This window comes from Haliaeetus albicilla, chromosome 2 (assembly GCF_947461875.1).
Source record: "Haliaeetus albicilla chromosome 2, bHalAlb1.1, whole genome shotgun sequence".
Classification (NCBI taxonomy): domain Eukaryota; kingdom Metazoa; phylum Chordata; class Aves; order Accipitriformes; family Accipitridae; genus Haliaeetus; species Haliaeetus albicilla.
In genome coordinates, this window is record NC_091484.1 from 63,403,725 (window position 1) to 63,419,666 (window position 15,942).

The window sequence follows — 15,942 nt, forward strand, 5'->3', positions numbered from 1 at the left end:
CTCCTGTCCTGAAGCAAACTCAGAAGAAAAGGGGAACTGCCAGCTCAAAAGAAAGGAAAAAAATCAGCATTTTATCAATGGCTGGGTTAATTTTCTCTGACTCCATCTATTTTCAAAGCAGATGGTCTAAACTATCCCTATACAGCCCCTGGAGAAAGACTGGCACATCCATAGAGCTCAGGATCTTGTTCCTGTTAGAGACTTCTCTTGGGATGGGAAACTACACTAAGCAAAACCACTCCAAATCAAGGTCTGCTCACTTTCCTCCTCTGGCTCCTCAGTTTGCCATGTAATCAAAACCTCCAGGAAGCTGCTGCCAAAGTCTACCAGCTTGCACAGCCACAAACATGCAGGCATTGCTGTGCTTATATTAATCATTACCCTTATCACAGTCATGGCATTTGTACTGAGCAGATCAGAGCATGCCAGGAAGGCTGAGTCCCACACACACGTTCCTTGGTGACAAAGCCCATTTTGGAGTGGTTCTAGCTGTCCTTTCCCACTGACTGCCACTGAAACAGATCCGCTGTGTATTGAAATAACATGATTTTTGTCTATTAAAATACACAGTTTTAATCTTCTCTTTCATTTTACAATATTAGGGCCCACCTTCTATCTCATAACTGGGCTCCCAAGGTTGAAAGGGCAGGCCTTGGATTCACATGATACTTGAGTAAAAGACACAACAAGCTTTAGCAAAGAAGGGTTGAACAGTGAGAACCTCTCTTCTGTAATCTGGGTGGCAAAATCTCAACACTGGGCAGTTTTATAAGGAGACTTGATCCACGTCAGTCATGGAAGCTCTGTTTTTACTTCATCCGGGCACTGCACAAGTGGTCAGATTACAGAGACTCTTGCAATCCCTTCCAGTTCTTCTTTTTTCCAAATACCATCTGTAAACTAATGCAGTGCTATCCAGCCTGAAAAATAGGAAGCCTGGCTATGGTTGCTGTGCAACTGAGGTAGTGAGGTCCTTAGGTAGTGACTGATAAGCAGCTGGATTTCAGATTAAGTCAGATGTCTCTAGTCCATTAAAGGGCCAACACACATCTATGCAAGGTACTTGTGGTGTTCTACCAAGAGGCCATGCAGATCAGGAAATGTCCACGTACCTTATTTAGGCATGAACACCTTAAACTGAACATGTAACAGTGCATGCAGGTGGAGATCTCAGATGTCTTGTGTATATAAGAAATAACCCACCAGCTGGAAAGACACATAACAGAGGACGATAACAAAACCCAAATGCACATGCCTGCAAAAGGAACTGACTGCATATGTATATGAAGGGATGTATTTGGTTTTTTTTTTTCTGTTTTTTGCTCAGTTAAGAACCTCATCGTCTTTTTAGGTGTTTGATCACATTTAGCTCCCCATCTGCCTGGGAGCTATGTGTGTAGGTAGGGAGCTGTAACTGTGTGATGAATCCAGTGCTGGGCTCTACGTCTGGGAAAGGTTTAAGCCCTATTAAAGCTCAATTCCTTAATCCGTAAAGAAAGGAAGATTAGAAACAGAGTCTGGAGCAGCTGTGGTTCTGGGTGAGCAGCTGTCCTCAGGAGTGCAGTTGCATGGTGGGCTTCCCAAGGCTCTGAAGGTGGTGAGGAGACAGGGCAGCCAGCGGGAGGATGGCCAAAGGTGGCAGGCTCTGCTCTTCTGGACTTAGCCAAAGTCTGGGAATATTTTGACTCCTTGTTCAGTTGGGCCCAAGTTATTCATTTAATGGCTATCCACAAATGTTTGCACAAAAGGCTGGGTTGCCTGCTTGCACAAACTTTTTGGAATAGTTAATCTTCAGTCAGTAAATCATGGTTTGGGAGCAGAAATGAAATAGCCACTAGCAAATAAGCAGTGAGCAGAGCTCTCCCCAGCTGTGCCAGAAGATGAGCTGAAAACTGCATGTTCTCCTGTGGCCACGGTGGATATGGGCAGATCATCTCCTACCTCCTGTCCTGTGACACAGCTCCTCCTGGTCATGTTCAGGCACGGTAACATTTTCTTATATGGGTGGATAACTGTTGCAACTATAATTACAGATAGTAAACACATTAGAAAAGATAAAGTCTCCTGGTGAGTGACTCATGAACAGGAAAAAGGACACAGCTTGGTCAAAGGCATCCACAGCAAATGGCTAACTCTGTTCTTTCCTCTGCTTCAGTGACGCTGTGATTTGCAGCTCCCGAGCTGCACTTGGGCTCAGCAGCGATTCAACTGCAGAAGCTCAGCTCAAGGGATAATGTCAGAAAATTGTAACCTGAGAAAAGATCCCTTGAACAACGCTGTCAGGCACTGTGGTGCTGGTCTTTGTTCATCCCTCCTCACTGATTTGTTTACACTGGAATGGAAAGGTAAAATAATATTCAGTTTTGTAAACAGATAATCAGTAAAATACCATTTGTTAATATTAATAAATAGCTTGCTTAAGAAAAACCCCCAAGTCCCTGTGGTAGGTATTAGCCTTTGGTTTCCAGTTACTCAACCTCTTTACAAGTCTTAGAGATCTCATAAACTTTGAATGTTGTAGTAAAAATATTTATAGGGTAAGTCAAAGAAAAACATAAAATTGCATTCAAGTTTTGACAAGAGTAAAACTACTTATCCTGCTTATTTTTTATTATAGAAAACTGGATGCTGTGACCTCACTAAAAAATGATAGCTATTTAAGCAGAAAGGTTGGAAAGGATTTTGTGCATGTTAGTATTTCCTTTCTGAAGTATTAATATTTACCTTGGGAAACTCTTAAGTGCTTAATTGGAAAAGACAGACAAGAGGTGCTTGTGGTGTCACAGGCTATTTATGGAGTCACAACAAAACTCTGCATGATAATTCCAGGTGATACTTCAGTCAGAAGCTACGTTGACCTACATTTTCACTGGTCTAAGATTTGGGCTTGGTAAAGGCTAGATCCACCATGAACACCTGAGTTCCACCTCAAGTGCTTCGACTCAACAGTCAGATCCCAGAAAATCCACTTTCAACTTTGTCCAGGTCTGTAGATGCCTAAAGCCCCTACGGCATCTCCATTTCCAGTGGCACCCCACCCTGATCCAGACATCACCAGGCTGCAGGGAACTACAGATAAGACTTTGGCTACCTGACCGCTGCCTTATCTTGCTTGTGAAGCGTGAGCCAGCTGGCAGGCTCAGAGCATGCCTGGTGCCTCAGACTTTGCATGGCAAACAGCACAGGGCACGATTTCCAGGACTGGGCTGCCTGCCTGCCGCTCTCTACTGTATCCACCTATATTGGGAAAGGGAGACCTGTTTTTAAATTCTCACCTGGTTTCATGTCCTCTCAGATCGCAGGGAAGTGCTTGAGACAATCTGAGATGTGTTTTCCTCCATCTCCTTGGTCGTCTTGGTTCTGTGTTATAGTAATAGTTAGATACTCTGGGAGGCTGCAGGTAAGAAGGAGACACTGATTAACCTCTAGGTTGTAAAGATACTTACATAAGGCATGGAAAAGCTGTGGTCAAGTCAGACCCAGGCTGAGAGAAATAAAGGATGCTATGTTCCTGCTTTCTTGTAGTCAGGCTCTTTAGGAGAGCTGACAGTGAGCATCCTAAATCATTAATCTGGCTTAAAAACTCAGGCCTAAATCCCATAAAAGAGATGTAAAGTTTGGTCTGGAGTGGGAAGAGAAGCAGGAAAATGGTCTGCAAAAACATTGTGTTAATGTTGAGGATTTCTATTCTGCAAGAGACTGTTCAGTTGAAAAGCTGCTTGATGGGGACAGGGACAGCCTAATCACAACTCCTGAAAAGCAAGTGTCATGTAGCACACCTAATACAAGTCTAAGCAATAATTATCAAGTGATCTGAGCTGCCATTTAGGCACTAAAACAAGTGGCTAGGGTTTTTTTAAGATCTGAAGTGAAATATTTGATCATCACATACCAGAGCACTTGGGCTGGTGGCACCTCTGATCATCCAGCTTTCACCCGGCCTCCTCCATGGGAGAGCAGCTGAGCGGCTGCTGGAAAAATCTTTTCACAAACATTTTCAACAAGAAATTCCTTTTTATCACTTTCCTGATGAAGATTGATTCTTCTCCCTCAGCAGCAGGGTTTCAGTGATGGCTCATGGTGGGCAGGATGCAAGGCACCTCTTCCCCAGGCTGAGAGCTGAGGGCCAGGCACCTGCTGCAATGGGAATCTCCCAGGATATCCTCTCCTATAAAAACAGTTGCATTCCTGATTCATCCTAGGTTTTGGATTAAAAATTATGTAATCAAAAGCAAAGTTTTCTTTGGGGCAAACACTAACCCCCCTTCCTCTTTAGCCTTGGCAATGCATCCCTGTGTTTCTCTGCAAACCAGGCTGCAAGTGCAGCTTCCCTGCAGGGAGCCTGGCCGAGGGGTTTGCTCAGCCTTGCTGGGAGGGGGTGAGGTGGCAGCTCATACTGCTGTACTTAACACCCGCAGCTCTGACAGTGTTAACACACACCTGGAGCTTTTTATTGCTATTATAAAAGGGGAGTTTAGTTAACTTACTGTCCCACCATATTTAGACGCAAAATATCCAAAGGTATCAAGCCTACAAGCCAAAAACTTAAAAAAGAGGTGCTACAATAATAAGTCCCTGTCTCTGTTTTAAGACCTCTTTTTCATTAGGTGGCGACCAATAGATGACTGTCCTTTCTCTTCCTTTGTCTTTCATAGACGAGGCATTATGACTTCTCTTAGGGATGGTTTTTATGGGTAACAATAGGAAAATAATTTCATAAGAACTCTCACTTCTTGCAGCATCAGCTACAAGTTACAACATAAAACCACCAAACCCTTGAAGATTATGTGAGAGCTATAGTTTGATCAGCCATTAAATCAGGTAACCATTATTCTGGATATTTCAGTTAAAAAAATGTTTTAATGCTGCCTTTTTACTGCACTGCTTACTTTGCATGATCCTGTTTTTAATCAGCTCCCTTGGTAAGAACCATGGATAAATACCACCTTCACATGTGCGCACAAGTTCTGAACTTTGAACGAATGCAGTATGTTAATACATATTAATCTGTTTACTTACTTAGCCTGTGTCTGGTCACAGCCAATAAATCCACAAATCCAGGCGCTGCTGATTGTACGGCGGGCATGTAAGCACACAGTACACAAAGAAAAACCTGGAAATTTGTCAGCTCGTGGAAAGTTGGACCTTACTTTCTAAAATGGGACAGTGAGTATGCTGAAGCTGTGCCTTCAGAGGTGTGCTGCTGTTTACCATGTGCTGGTAGCTTGTTTAGTTTTACACACATTGTAGAGCAGGATGCTGCTCTCACCCCAAGGATGTGTTCCTGAATTCACTGACTTGCTGGATGTTACCTACAAGCATAGCCTCAGTGAGTACACCCAAGTCTCGTGCAAGACATCACACCAGGTGTTATGGGGGATTTATGTGATTTTTTTTTTCTGCCCTTGACAGAACCTGAAAGGGGGTGGGTAAGACTCATGTACTTTGCATGTACGCAGAATTGGTTTCTTTGTGGGATGGACACGTAGATGTTAATTAGGTGCAGAGATATTGTGCAACCTTACCAGGGAGGCATGCGGTACTGCCTTGCTTTGGGTGTGTTAGTGCTGAGCTTGATGTTGTAATGACTGTGCCTCATTTGAGGGCTTAGGGGTAACTGGCCTCCAGGGATATTGCACTTTGAGTTTGAACTGTACACTAAAATCATCTGACTTCTTGTTTGGAAAAAGAAAAAAAAATCCTTGCTGTATTTTATGTCACCTTCTGAATGGGAGAAAATGCTGAGAGGGAGAATCCAGGTACAGGTTCCTCTTGGCATGATCTCCCCATCTCTCCTCTGTGGTTGTCTTTGATATTAAGGCTCCCTGGCAGGCAGATCTGGGACAGAGCTGTCTGGAGTAAAGCTGTACCTTAATTTGACTGAAAAAGTGCTACTAGTTGGGGGCCTGGAGGACGTGGGTCTCCCCCCCACCCCCCCGCCCCGAGCTCTGCTTTCTATAAGCGCCTCTGGAGCTTGCTCCGTGTAGTGTACTGGGGGTCCAGTAACACTTTAGTGAAGACAGATGTTAATGCTGAGTGAGCAGAAGCTAACAGACTTGCAGAGCAACCTTGGCAGCTCGCCCCATTTTTCAGATTTCAGTGTACCTACAAAAACTTAAAAAAAAAAAAACCCAGAAGAAAGCCCTCTCTACATTTTGGCCTAGAGCAAACTCTGGTGTAAGTAGTTCATCAAGACACACTCTCTTTAGCTTCTTAAACACACAGCTAGATCAAAATAAAGTATGAAGAGTATAAAGTAACTCACAGACACCGTTTATTAACACTGAGGCCTGCTGCAGGAAGAAAGTGACCTAGTAAATATCCTCTCTGAGTAGTAAAATAGCTGCTGTAAGGAGTTATAAGAACTTTTGTGAGCTGTAATTCCCTAAGGAAAAAAAAAAAAAAGAGAGCTTTTTACAATCTTTCATCTCTGCTTGAAAGCAGAAATAAAAAGCCTGCCCCTAAACTACTAGGTGCTTGTGAGCAGCCTGCTAATAATGACATCTTCTGTCTGGTCTTAAAGGAAAAGGAGAGATATGGAAAGAAAACAAACCCACAAACAGCGCTGGTCAGCTTTATGAGTGCTACAACTTCAAAGACTGGAAGAAACGCTCCCCAGACTGGCTGTTTTGAGGATCAAGAGTTCAGGAGCTTTAAAGGGCCTTTATTAGAGAAAATTCTGCATGAGAAACTAACAGTCCCTGATAATACTGCAAATGGATATCTTGCACTGGCAGTCTTGCGTGTAACAAACCTACTCTGGCTCTGAGGAAAAGCCAACAACGTGAGCCTACTTATTTTTTGCTTGTATATGCTGTGTTTTAAGCAAGCATATTTTACACAAGGCTACAGCGTGGTGATGTGTATGAATACCATCCCCTTTTTACTGAAGACTAAACTGAGATGGAGGGGAAGCGCAGCCAAAATTTTCATAAGCAATCTTAGGTTTGGGATCCTTCCATCTGGGTTGCTGAGTGTGAGATACACAGACATATCTATCAGGGTGCTCCAAATCAGCATGATGGAAGATTTGGAGGGTACTGCCCTGTCCTGAGTGGATGCTTTATGTAGAAAGGAGGAAAGAATTGCAGGATTTTATGGGGAAACAGATTTTGTAATCCAAGTGGTCTCCTCATTAAAATATCCATTCTCTGTTTTGCAAACAGGCAGAACTGTGGCAATTTAGTCCTTTTGGTTTGCTCTTTTATTCAAAGCGTAATGCATTAGTTTTTACATGGCACATGCAGTACTTTTGGCAGTGTAAGAATAATGCAGATGTGTAAGTTCCTTAGACGCTCTGATATCTTTATCAACACCGAGCAGGAAAACCGAGGCAGAAAATTTATGCTGAGCTATGCCCAATTAAATGTATTCTTGCTTATCATCAATCTGTACACATTTTTTTTTCCCCTGTGGCAACTGCTAATCTGAGTTGAGCTGCACAGTGTCTAAAAAAGTTTACAGCAAATGTTCTAGCAATCAGAAATGTGATCATCCTCACAGGATTTAGGACAGTAAAGGGAATGCATATCAAAAGACAAGCTAGAACGTTCTCTCCATTTGCTGCACAAACAACAGTGAAATACCTTGAAAAGAAATGCAGCAGATTGTGTGCTAGATACCAGCACTCCTCTTGCAAATAATGAGTTAACCAGTAAGTTGACCGAAATAAATGTGCTTTTTTTTTTCTTCTGCGGACAACTGAGTCTCTAACAAGAACCACGTCTGTAATAAAAGTTATGATGTCTCTAGCAGGAACTGGTAGTGCAAATCAAACATACCATTAGCTTGTCAGGCTCAGCCAAGTGAAATAACAAGCAGCTGGGTAGTGCTGTACACTGAAATGGAAAACTGTTGCCCCTTAACAGAAGATTTCCTCAGAGAAAATTAAGCATGAGGGGCAGTGACAGACCTGGTTATTCATGAGCACGGTGTCACGGGGAGGTCAGTGGAAGGACCTTACTTAAACCATCATTCTGGTTCAGGAAATGCTGCCTGACTCCTGAAGTTAGTGGCGTAAACTCTCCCCAACACCTCAGTGAGTAAATCAGGGTAGTGGGGAAGCGCCTGGCACCAGGGAAAATGGAGAAGGAACGTGGAACACGCAATTTCCCATCTGACCGGCCAAGCTTGGCCATGAGACCCAAGTGTTTTTAGCCCTGAGGAGATGGACGGAGGGGAGGATGGAGTGTGCCTGGGTAACAGGGGAAAGGGGATCTCTTCCTGTTTCTAAGGGTACTGAAGAATAAACCCGGAAAGTGAAACATTTCCCTGTGGCAGATGGAGAATTGGATACAGGCTGCGCTGGGCTAGATGAGTTTTTGTACTTTGGGCTTTCAGCTAAACCCAAGCTGTTTATGTTGTCGCATGCTCTTTTACAAGCTTTTGGCTGATGGAGCCTGGGTGGCAGAGTGGAAAATTGTTTGGGAGGTTTGCGTAGCCGTGTGTGTGTTCTGTGGCCCCGAAGCCAGACATTGTTTATTGAGTCCTGCGAGGGATCCTGGTAATCACAGCTGATTTGCAAAAGCATATCTGTTGCCCATGTGTATCAATTAGATTGCAGTATTTGTGTACGAATCACAGACTTGATATTGATCCTGCAGCTCGCAGCCAGCTGAGAGCATTTTTATGCTTGTCCAGAGGGAGCTACTGCTATAAAGCCACGGTACTCCATTTCCAAAAATTTCTGCTGCCCCTGCAAAGGTGCACCCAGCTTTCAAATGCAGGTCCGTGTCTAGCAGCTCCCTCCTGTTGAATTCCAGCCCATGAAATGTCCACAGACATGTCCTCATCACAGCCACTCACCCGGCCTGCCGAGATCCCCGGCTCCTCACGTGGGTCATGAAAGCCCTCTATCCATTTTCAGGCCAGTGGTCCATATAGGAGAAGGTTGGACTGCTCTTCCCAGAAGTCAGCTCTTGAAAGAGGGAATTTTAAAGGAGATAAAATGTGTTTTTTATGGCTCTGAGTGCTGTTGGTTCCCATCCTTTTCTTGATGCTGGAATATGCCCAAGTCTTAATAGAAAATAAAGGGAACAGCATTATGACCAAAAAACTTTCTTTTCACAGAGCAATTCTAAACCACTTCCATGTGCCCGTGGTACGTGTAGGCACTGCTTCCACCAGCGACGTGTCTAACCCAAACCCAAGGGAGTGTAACAAACAGCTTCTCTCCTGAAGAGGAACTGCCAGGCCATTTCTGGGTCGGCAAAGGTCCCCCAGTTACTGCCAGGCACTGGAGCGCTCAGTCTCCTGGAGGGCAATACAGGCCTTGAAGGCTCAGCCCTGACTGACACTGCCTAGGGCAGTTTTTTGAGTTCTAAATTTTCAGAATGAAATCGGGAGTGTAAATGCATAGCAAGCTTTTGCCCCAGCTCTAATGACTAGAATTGGTTAGAAAAATGCTACAAGTATATTGCAAAAGAAAATCTCCAAATGCTTTTCTTTGCAACTCTTTCATTTTTCTTTTTTTATTTAAAAATACAGTTGTGTTAATTTTGTCATTCAGTAAGAAGAAAGGAAAACTCCCTCCTTCCTTCATCCTTCCCTGCCTCAGGAAAAAGGGAAAAAAGGGAGGGAAAAAGAAAAGAGGGTTGCTGGGATGATAATGAGTTGAAATGTTTTTTCTTGAAAAGTTAAAACATTTTGGAAAGAAATTTTCCACATTTCTTCTTGCTTTTGAAAGATCCTTTTTAAGAAAAATGCTTTAAACTCCAAGTATTGGCTAACTTTAGAAACAAAATTCTTTCCCTGTTTTATTAAGGGAAGCAAACAAGGCACAAGTGATGGCTGAAGCAACAATTTCCAAGATGACTGACACACGGGAACTTTTATCTTTTCAACTATAAACTTTGATTGGTTTTCGTCCCCCCCACCTCACTTCCTCCTTTCCTCTTTCTAAAAATTATTGCCTTTCAGTTTGTTTTAATGGTGTTTATGTAATGTCATAAATATTCTTGTTTAGAACTGTAATTATTCCTTATGATTAATTCTGTTCATTCTGAGAGGTTGTGCAAGTTTTTCACTGGAGGGTATGTCTTTTATGTTTGTGTGTTTCTCCATGTAAAATGCAATGTGTCCATTACTAAAGCCATGCCTGGGAAGGCAGGGTTAATGCTTTTCCTTTTTCCCATGGCAATGTTTGGAAGCGTTTCTGTGGAGTGTTTAGTATCATTCCTCTTTGGGTTGGGATTAAGGTAATTGACAGGGCGTAGGGCCAGGGGTCCTTCAGCTGTCCAACCTCGACTGCATGGGTGGAAGCATGCCATGGCCAAAGTCACTTCCTTTCTCTTTCTTTTACATCCCATTAGTCTGACTGTGTTTTCGATTTCAGAGGAATTCCTATAAATACATCGACTGTAGCTGCTAATTGTGGGTAAAACATCAACTATGTGGAGGCGGTGGGAGTCTTCCCAAAATAAGGACTTCGGGACTCAGCCCTCTGTATTCTCTGAAATGTATTTGCGGTACGTGGAGATAATGATCAGCATTTTTGTGACAACTGTCCTGTGTTACGTTAGGGCAAACAGTTGAAATCAGACCTTAAATAACAGACTGAGTCCCATCCAACACTGCAGAAGTGACTGACAGTGCATAAAGGCCAGGTGCGTGTACATGGTGTCCAGCACGTTTACCTTTGGTGTTGTGCCTCACATAATGAGTTAAAAGAAGATGGATAGCAGGACTTTCATGCCCCAGAGCAAAGGAAAAAAGCTTGGAGGAACAGAGTAAAAGTTATGCTTTAAAGAATCCTTAGAATATATACTCAAAATACATAGCCTGTCTGCTTCAGTATATTTCAGGCATATTTTTACATGGCATCATTTTTTCCTAATGTCTCAGCAGCTTGAAAAGCCTAATCTTCTGGCTGTGATCCTCTTAGACGGTTTCGCAAACAATCATGTTAATGCCCAGATGAATCGACTGTGATTATTCAGCATAAAATGAAAGAAGTTATGTACTATTTGGAGAACTTTTAGAGTTGCATTTCTGTTCAATTCATTTCAGAAGCCCTCTAGGCAGCTTCTAGTGCTGGCTGGGGAAGGGTTTGTGGCCAGGGGTCAGCCTGCTGTTGTTTAACACCCGAAGGAGGAATAGGCTGAAAGCACAGGACCTTACTCACGGCACCGCAGGAGTCCCGCAGGGGCCCCTCGGTGCCCGGAGGAAACCCGCTCGATGCCATGGGGGTCCTGTGGTCACGGAGGGGGTCAGCTGGGCCGGCGGGGAGAAGACAACCTGGCGCGTGCAGAAAGGAGAGAGCGTTGGACGCAGCTCTCGCTAAGACAGACCATGGTTTTGCCATGCTTATTCAGTTATATCTGTATCTAAAAAAGAAAAGAAGAATGAATAAGTGACTAGAAATGCAGTTTAAGTAAAACCGTTTATAAAACCAGGCAGGAAACCATTGGGAGACCTCAGTGGAAAATCCCAGAAGAGGCGGGTGTCCCCACACGTTCCCTTTCCAGGCCCCCGTCACAGAGCCGGGGATCTCATTAGGTCATGTTTACTGAAGGCGCTTGTTTTCTGTCTTCTGATTCAGCCAACGACAGGACACGGGGAGGACAAAGCCTGTCCTAAGTGACCACCGATGGAGCCAGCCCTATTCATGGATTAGGGCTGCCATGGAAACTCGGTTTGCAGAGCTCACCACAGCAAACACGGAATGAATGGCCAGGTCAGCACCCGAGATTAAAGGGGAGGGAAGGAGGGAGTTGAGCAACTGTTTGCTGAACTCATTTCAGGAGCTTTCCTGGAATAGTCTAATATTCCAAAAATTGGAATGAAGAGTTTTTAGTTAAAACCAGAGCGAGGATTCCCCTTGTTTGAGAAAAGGACTGTGTCCTTTGGATGCATTCAATGAAGGACAGCAGCAGAGCTGAGCTAAGTATCGATTTAACTTCAGAATAACCTTAAAAGACCTAAAAGAGGTTTAATGATCAGCCGTATGCTGAAGACGAATCCCAGAGGGCTTATCATTTAACGTAATGATTTACACAATGTGTTATCAGCCACTAGATTAGGAGCTCTACTTGTGATTCTGATTTTGATCATTCTGAGACAAAACTCATATCCAGGTTTTGACCATATGGATCTATCGGCTAGCTAAGCCTACAGGTATTAAAAGCATGATTGACTGTTTTACCACCTGGAAAATAAAACTGCTCTTACAACCTCAAACAATGAAGTTTGCAGCAAAGTATATTTTAACAAGCATCTCTGCTTTTCTTTTTTTTCATATCTGAAATATTATATTTTTTTCCCTCCAGGCCTCGTGGCTGGGGGATAGCCTGTGATTTGGGAGACCTAGATTTACATCCTACTCTCTTACAGTCTTCCTTATGACATAGAACAAGCTCCTCTGTCGCAGGAGTTCAGAGAAACGTAGGTGTGCTCTCTGCAGCCTGGCAGTATCTACCCCAAGGGCTACCTGTGGGTTGTGAAATGCTCAGCTGGAAGCTGGGCACCTGGGAGCCAGCTCTGCTCTGAAACCCAGTGCAGATGCATGGAAAATACCTTAAAAGCCAGGAGTGCGATTTATCACCTCAAACTTTAGACCTGGAGGGAGCAGAGATGGTTAATGTGGTTTTATTAATTTCTTGCTTAAACCATTGGTCTTAGATGCAGCTGTCAATGGCACACTCAGTCAGGTTAGAAGAAAAAGCTAGTACATGAAAGCCTGGGAGACAGTTGCAGTGCTCTGATAGGTGTATATTCCTAGTCGGATACTTATGTCCTGAATGTTATTACTTGACTGTGTTTTTCAGCCAATTGGGCACCCATTTTGGAGAACTTTTTTAAAAACTTATGTCCTCAGCAAGGAAAATGTCAGAAAACACATTATTAAACTCAAAACTGAACCCATGGATCCTTTTCCAGACAGTAAAACATTTTCTCTCTTGGTAGAAGAGATTGTGGTTTGACATTCTTTGTTCTTCACAAATTCAAGTTAACCAGTTCTTTTTATCAGAGTTATTCCTATTTGCTATGAGGGAGTTGCTTAATACTGTGTTCAAGTATCTTGCCAAGGTTAAACTGGTTGGTTGTTCCCCAAATTTTCCATTTCTGCATAAGATAACATGTCAACCTTTCTCTAGTGCTCTGTGGCCTTATAAACCCTCATGAGTTTCTAATGGCTCAGCAGTTGTTCTGGTTAAGCTGAAAACTGAATTTCCTCATTCCTTCCTTGTGTTGGTCTTATGCAGAGAAGTTTGAGGGTTTAAAACTCTGCTGAATGAAGAAACTGAAGTAGGGGAGAAGTGCTGGAAATCAAGCAAAGGCAATGGCAAAAACTTCAGTTTTTATTGGAAGGGAGACCTGGATCTGTGCACATAAAGCTGAAGAGGGACAGTTTGTGGGTTACATAAAACTAGGCACTGGCAGTAAATACATGAAAACATCCAACTCTCGTACAATGCCCTCTAAATTATCTGCTTCTAGCATCACAGTGCAGAAATATCAACTAAAAGAAGGGAAACTGCGAAAGTTTGATCTCCTAATGTTAATGTTGGAGCAACTGGAACCATGTGCAAATGTAGATTGTAGGTTCTTCATGGGCATGCTCATTTCTGCAGAGCTGCCATGGGATCTCACTTCACACGTGCACATGCAAACCTCAGTCACCCTTGTTGTGCTGATTCCTGTGGGAGAAGTGACCTGGATATTTGTTTTCTTTTTTCAGATCCAAAGGGATCTGAACAAAATTTCTCTCTCAGCCTGTGGCTCTATATGTAAAAGTCCACATGTGTGTGCATCTGGCTCACTCTGGCTGCCTTTTCTGCATATAGAAATGTTAATAATTTCTTGCTAAACACACTGAAGAGGTTCCTTAGATCCTCATTTGCATATGTTTTGTATTATTTGTGTTTTTGCTTTACATGGTTTATTCTTCCCTCCCACAACTTGCCACTATCCCCTCCATTAACCCGCCTAACTGAAAGCTGACATTTTCTGATTTATTGTTCCAAGTCCTCTCAAAGTCACCAGTCAGAAGACTAGCTGTGCCCCTTTTTGGTTAAAGGAAGACATTTAATACCAAATTTTGTCTTTCTTGTGCTTAAAAATATTTTTTACTCTGCCCTCAGTAAGAGATGAAAAGATGACCCTGCAGAGCAAAAGTCTCCATTAGATCAGCCATAGGAGAGGAGGCAGGCTGGGTTTTTCATTTGAGTTTATTTTGTTTTGTGCTTAAATATATTTTGTTAACCCATGTTTGAAAAAAAAAAGGGGGGGGAGAAGTTGCTAAAAGAAGGGCACTTGCATCCTCCCACTGGAGTTCAGCCTACAAGCTGCCCTTTCTTGGGAGCTGGTTTGATTTCCCTTGGATTTTGCTTCTGAAGGCAGGGTGTTTTATCTGCTTTTTAGCCTCTGACCCAGAGGTGTGACCTTTCCACTTTTATCTCTTTCAGAGTAAGCCTGGGCCCTGTCAGAGTTCCCTGAGGGACTAATGGTAAGTGCAGAGGAAGAAGGGTCATTTCTGACAGTGAAGAGGACAGAGTGCTGCGGTGGGTGACGGTGAGGTGCCTCCAGGCTGCTCTCCGGGACAGGTACCCGCCGTCGTGCAGCCCGAGCAGCCGTCTCTGCCAGTGCCCCTGACACCGAGCAGCAGTGATGGCTTGAGCGCAGGCAACCGAGGGCTAATCCCCACTAATCCCACCTTTGCCTCCCACCCTAGCACTGCAGCAGCAATAAATAAAGGCATAATCAGTTTCAGGAGAGATGCTTGCTTATCTCCTTTTGTTTAAAGCAGACAGATTTAGTCCTGGTATAAAACAGCTCATGGAAATAATATTCAGCTGTTACTATTAGCCTTTATGTTTTTAAACTCTCCCTTCTTTCTATAGAGAAGTCTTTTCTGTGTCCTTGAATGCGAGACGAGTTGAGCTTTAAAAATGTACGTTCAGTTCTTGTATTTTACATATCCAAAACCCTGGGTTCTGGGATGCCTTACAGCAGCAACTCCAGCAACAGCGTCTCTCAAACTGCCCAAATAGGACAGGGGAAACCGGCACAAGAAAAATGTATCTGTGAAGCAGAGCTGCCTGGGAGGTCTCCTAGCAGGATCCCTCCTGATGCTGGAGCAGGAAGAGAAGCTGCATAAGTGATGTGACTGAGTTTCCCCTTCGTGGTGCCGGTATCTGTTTCAGAGCCTTGGCAGCGACTGCTGTGATGGGTCCTGCTCGTCCTGCTCATGGAGGGAGGGCAACCATGGAGGAGCAGCGGAGGCTCACCCTGCCTCAGGCTACTTCGTGATGCACTGGTAAGTGTGGAACAAGCACTCCTTCAGGCTGCTTGATTTCCTGACCTCAGCGGAGAAGAGGGAAAGGAAAAGGCAAATAACAGCTACATGCTGTGGGATTCCCTCCTTCTGTTTTGGAAAAGAAAGTTCAGAAGGGAGTCAGAGAGCCAGGGAAAATGAGTGAGGTGTTTTATGTGCTTTTGATTCAAAGCCTGCAGCAGTCTGCCTGCGTGGTTCCACTTGGTTCCAGCGGGTGTGAGTTTGGACCAGAGCTTGTTTTGAAAAAAGGGGTGCAAGAGGTGTGCAGAAAATTCCTTTACAAGAGAAGGTCCTGCATCACAGGGAAACTTCTCCGCCACACGTTGTGAGGAATGAAGTCCGGCTGGAGATCCGCAATGCAGGGAAGCGTGGGGATGTGACATATTCTGTTAGGAAAAGGGAGAGGTTTCAAATATTTGGTTTTTATTAAAAAAATTCCCACATAAATTTTCTGTGGAAAGGAAGGATTTCTCACAGAAATTCCCCACAAAGAATAGAGCTGCTCTCTATTAAAAGCTTTCTAGTTTTAAATAGAAACTTTTCAATCCAGCTTATCCTAGAGGTCAGGGCTCTGACCCTCAGGTAGCCTCTGGAGGGGGATGTGGAATCCTTATAGACATGGCTGGATATAGCTATGAAATGGGGCATAGCATGTGTTCAATATCCTG

The 15,942-nt window shown here is 43.7% G+C and overlaps 1 long non-coding RNA gene across 1 annotated transcript; it reads left to right on the forward strand.

Moving 5' to 3' along the window:
* Positions 1-857: 857 nt before the first annotated feature.
* LOC138688532 (uncharacterized) lies at positions 858-12,905 on the forward strand. Its single transcript, XR_011327391.1, has 4 exons — positions 858-1,985; positions 2,156-2,345; positions 4,740-4,821; positions 11,540-12,905. It is a non-coding gene; the product is annotated as an uncharacterized lncRNA (long non-coding RNA).
* Positions 12,906-15,942: the final 3,037 nt, after the last annotated feature.